This window comes from Acipenser ruthenus, unplaced genomic scaffold (genome assembly GCF_902713425.1).
Source record: "Acipenser ruthenus unplaced genomic scaffold, fAciRut3.2 maternal haplotype, whole genome shotgun sequence".
NCBI classification, from domain to species: domain Eukaryota; kingdom Metazoa; phylum Chordata; class Actinopteri; order Acipenseriformes; family Acipenseridae; genus Acipenser; species Acipenser ruthenus.
The window spans coordinates 20,001-25,000 of record NW_026708261.1 but is presented as its reverse complement, the minus strand read 5'-3'; positions in this window follow the sequence as shown (position 1 = coordinate 25,000).

The following is a 5,000-nucleotide window of genomic DNA, read 5'->3' as shown; positions in this document are numbered from 1 at the left end:
CCCGGGCAAGTGGGAGCAGAGGCCTGGGTGGTGGGAGGCGGGAGCAGAGGCCTGGGCGGCGGGAGCTGTCCCCGGGGCCGTGGAACCCTGCCCGGGCAAGTGGGAGCCAGCCCAGGGAGGCTGGAGCTGTCCCCGGGGCTGTGGAACCCAAGCCGGGGCCGTGGAACCCAAGCCGGGGCAGTGGGAGCAGAGGCCTGGGTGGTGGGAGCCAGCCCGGGGCCGTGGAACCCTGCCCGGGCAAGTGGGAGCAGAGGCCTGGGTGGTGGGAGGCGGGAGCAGAGGCCTGGGCGGCGGGAGCTGTCCCCGGGGCCGTGGAACCCTGCCCGGGCAAGTGGGAGCCAGCCCAGGGAGGCTGGAGCTGTCCCCGGGGCTGTGGAACCCAAGCCGGGGCCGTGGAACCCAAGCCGGGGCAGTGGGAGCAGAGGCCTGGGTGGTGGGAGCCAGCCTGGGGCCGTGGAACCCAAGCTGGGGCAGTGGGAGCAGAGGCTTGGGTTGTGGGAGGCGGGAACTGTCCGCGGGGCTGTGGAACCCAAGCCGGGGCAGTGGGAGCAGAGGCCTGGGTGGTGGGAGCCAGCCCGGGGCCGTGGAACCCAAGCTGGGGCAGTGGGAGCAGAGGCATGGGTGGTGGGAGGCGGGAACTGTCCCCGGGGCAGTGGAACCCAAGCCGGGGCCGTGGAACCCAAGCCGGGGCAGTGGGAGCAGAGGCCTGGGTGGTGTGAGACGGGAGCTGTCCCCGGGGCCGTGGAACCCAAGCCGGGGCAGTGGGAGCAGAGGCCTGGGTGGTGGGAGCCAGCCCGGGGCCGTGGAACCCAAGCCGGGGCAAAGGCTGGAGCTGTCCCCGGGGCCGTGGAACCCAAGCCGGGGCAGTGGGAGCAGAGGCCTGGGTGGTGGGAGCCAGCCCGGGGCCGTGGAACCCAAGCCGGGGCAAGTGGGAGCCAGCCCGGGGAGGCTGGAGCTGTCCCCGGGCATGTGGGAGCCAGCCCGGGGAGGCTGGAGCTGTCCCCGTGGTCCTGGAACCCTGCCCGGGCAAGTGGGAGCCAGCCCGGGGAGGCTGGAGCTGTCCCCGGGGTCCTGGAACCCTGCCCGGGCAAGTGGGAGCCAGCCCGGGGAGGCTGGAGCTGTCCCCGTGGTCCTGGAACCCTGCCCGGGCAAGTGGGAGCAATAGCCTGGGTCCCCATTCAGTAACGTGACCATAGGTGGAGTCGGCCAACATGACCATAGCCAGGTTTCTGTAACGTGACCATAGGCGGAATCGGCCAACATGACCATAGCCAGGTTTCAGTAACGTGACCATAGGCAGAGTTAGCTAACATGACCATAGTCGGAATTTGCCCGGGGCGGTGGAACCCAAGCTGGGGCAGTGGGAGCAGAGGCATGGGTGGTGGGAGCCAGCCCGGGGCCGTGGAACCCTGCCCGGGCAAGTGGGAGCAGAGGCCTGGGTGGTGGGAGGCGGGAGCAGAGGCCTGGGCGGCGGGAGCTGTCCCCGGGGCCGTGGAACCCTGCCCGGGCAAGTGGGAGCCAGCCCAGGGAGGCTGGAGCTGTCCCCGGGGCTGTGGAACCCAAGCCGGGGCCGTGGAACCCAAGCCGGGGCAGTGGGAGCAGAGGCCTGGGTGGTGGGAGCCAGCCCGGGGCCGTGGAACCCTGCCCGGGCAAGTGGGAGCAGAGGCCTGGGTGGTGGGAGGCGGGAGCAGAGGCCTGGGCGGCGGGAGCTGTCCCCGGGGCCGTGGAACCCTGCCCGGGCAAGTGGGAGCCAGCCCAGGGAGGCTGGAGCTGTCCCCGGGGCTGTGGAACCCAAGCCGGGGCCGTGGAACCCAAGCCGGGGCAGTGGGAGCAGAGGCCTGGGTGGTGGGAGCCAGCCCGGGGCCGTGGAACCCAAGCCGGGGCAAGTGGGAGCCAGCCCGGGGAGGCTGGAGCTGTCCCCGGGCAAGTGGGAGCCAGCCCGAGGAGGCTGGAGCTGTCCCCGTGGTCCTGGAACCCTGCCCGGGCAAGTGGGAGCCAGCCCGGGGAGGCTGGAGCTGTCCCCGGGGTCCTGGAACCCTGCCCGGGCAAGTGGGAGCCAGCCCGGGGAGGCTGGAGCTGTCCCCGTGGTCCTGGAACCCTGCCCGGGCAAGTGGGAGCAATAGCCTGGGTCCCCATTCAGTAACGTGACCATAGGTGGAGTCGGCCAACATGACCATAGCCAGGTTTCTGTAACGTGACCATAGGCGGAATCGGCCAACATGACCATAGCCAGGTTTCAGTAACGTGACCATAGGCAGAGTTAGCTAACATGACCATAGTCGGAATTTGCCCGGGGCGGTGGAACCCAAGCTGGGGCAGTGGGAGCAGAGGCATGGGTGGTGGGAGCCAGCCCGGGGCCGTGGAACCCTGCCCGGGCAAGTGGGAGCAGAGGCCTGGGTGGTGGGAGGCGGGAGCAGAGGCCTGGGCGGCGGGAGCTGTCCCCGGGGCCGTGGAACCCTGCCCGGGCAAGTGGGAGCCAGCCCAGGGAGGCTGGAGCTGTCCCCGGGGCTGTGGAACCCAAGCCGGGGCCGTGGAACCCAAGCCGGGGCAGTGGGAGCAGAGGCCTGGGTGGTGGGAGCCAGCCCGGGGCCGTGGAACCCTGCCCGGGCAAGTGGGAGCAGAGGCCTGGGTGGTGGGAGGCGGGAGCAGAGGCCTGGGCGGCGGGAGCTGTCCCCGGGGCCGTGGAACCCTGCCCGGGCAAGTGGGAGCCAGCCCAGGGAGGCTGGAGCTGTCCCCGGGGCTGTGGAACCCAAGCCGGGGCCGTGGAACCCAAGCCGGGGCAGTGGGAGCAGAGGCCTGGGTGGTGGGAGCCAGCCCGGGGCCGTGGAACCCAAGCTGGGGCAGTGGGAGCAGAGGCTTGGGTTGTGGGAGGCGGGAACTGTCCGCGGGGCTGTGGAACCCAAGCCGGGGCAGTGGGAGCAGAGGCCTGGGTGGTGGGAGCCAGCCCGGGGCCGTGGAACCCAAGCTGGGGCAGTGGGAGCAGAGGCATGGGTGGTGGGAGGCGAGAACTGTCCCCGGGGCAGTGGAACCCAAGCCGGGGCCGTGGAACCCAAGCCGGGGCAGTGGGAGCAGAGGCCTGGGTGGTGTGAGACGGGAGCTGTCCCCGGGGCCGTGGAACCCAAGCCGGGGCAGTGGGAGCAGAGGCCTGGGTGGTGGGACCCAGCCCGGGGCCGTGGAACCCAAGCCGGGGCAAAGGCTGGAGCTGTCCCCGGGGCCGTGGAACCCAAGCCGGGGCAGTGGGAGCAGAGGCCTGGGTGGTGGGAGCCAGCCCGGGGCCGTGGAACCCAAGCCGGGGCAAAGGCTGGAGCTGTCCCCGGGGCCGTGGAACCCAAGCCGGGGCAGTGGGAGCAGAGGCCTGGGTGGTGGGAGCCAGCCCGGGGCCGTGGAACCCAAGCCGGGGCAAAGGCTGGAGCTGTCCCCGGGGCCGTGGAACCCAAGCCGGGGTGGTGGGAGGCGGGGGCTGTCCCCGGGGCCGTGGAACCCTGCCCGGGGCGGTGGAACCCAAGCCGGGGCAGTGGGAGCAGAGGCCTGGGTGGTGGGAGCCAGCCCGGGGCCGTGGAACCCAAGCTGGGGCAGTGGGAGCAGAGGCCTGGGTGGTGGGAGGCGGGAACTGTCCCCGGGGCTGTGGAACCCAAGCCGGGGCCGTGGAACCCAAGCCGGGGCAGTGGGAGCAGAGGCCTGGGTGGTGGGAGCCAGCCCGGGGCCGTGGAACCCTGCCCGGGGCAAGTGCGAGCCATAGCCTGGGTCCCCATTCAGTAACATGACCATAGGCACAGTTAGCTGACATGACCAGAGGCGGAATTAGCTGACATGACCATAGGCGGAATTAGCCTACATGACCAGAGGCACAGTTAGCTGACATGACCATAGGCACAGTTAGCTGACATGACCAGAGGCGGAATTAGCTGACATGACCAGAGGCGGAATTAGCTGACATGACCAGAGGCGGAATTAGCTGACATGACCATGGGCAGAAGTAGCTGACATGACCATGGGCAGAAGTAGCTGACATGACCATGGGCAGAAGTAGCTGACATGACCATGGGCAGAAGTAGCTGACATGACCATAGGCACAGTTAGCTGACATGACCATAGGCAGAAGTAGCTGACATGACCATAGGCAGAAGTAGCTGACATGACCATAGGCAGAAGTAGCTGACATGACCATGGGCAGAAGTAGCTGACATGACCATGGGCAGAAGTAGCTGACATGACCATGGGCAGAAGTAGCTGACATGACCATAGGCACAGTTAGCTGACATGACCATAGGCAGAAGTAGCTGACATGACCATAGGCAGAAGTAGCTGACATGACCATAGGCAGAAGTAGCTGACATGACCATGGGCAGAAGTAGCTGACATGACCATAGGCACAGTTAGCTGACATGACCATAGGCACAGTTAGCTGACATGACCATAGGCGGAGTTAGCTGACATGACCATAGGCACAGTTAGCTGACATGACCATAGGCACAGTTAGCTGACATGACCATAGGCAGAAGTAGCTGACATGACCATAGGCAGAAGTAGCTGACATGACCATGGGCAGAAGTAGCTGACATGACCATAGGCGGAGTTAGCTGACATGACCATAGGCACAGTTAGCTGACATGACCATAGGCACAGTTAGCTGACATGACCATAGGCGGAGTTAGCTGACATGACCAGAGGCGGAATTAGCTAATATGACCATAGGCGGAATTAGCTGACATGACCAGAGGCAGAATTAGCCTACATGACCATGGGCAGAAGTAGCTGACATGACCAGAGCTCCAATTAAAAGTTACCTTCTTCTGAAGGGACAGATTTGCTATGTGTTACGGAGCGAGAGTTCCAGGAGGTCCCTGTGAACTCGTGGCTTCCTCCCTTAATGCAACTAGATGGCAGATACACTGGGGAGGTAGGTGCATATTACTAGGGGCACGGCATTTTCGATCAAAAAAATATTTCTAAGTCAGGACGGAGGTTCATTCTAAGGGCACGAGCGACCGATCTAAGCC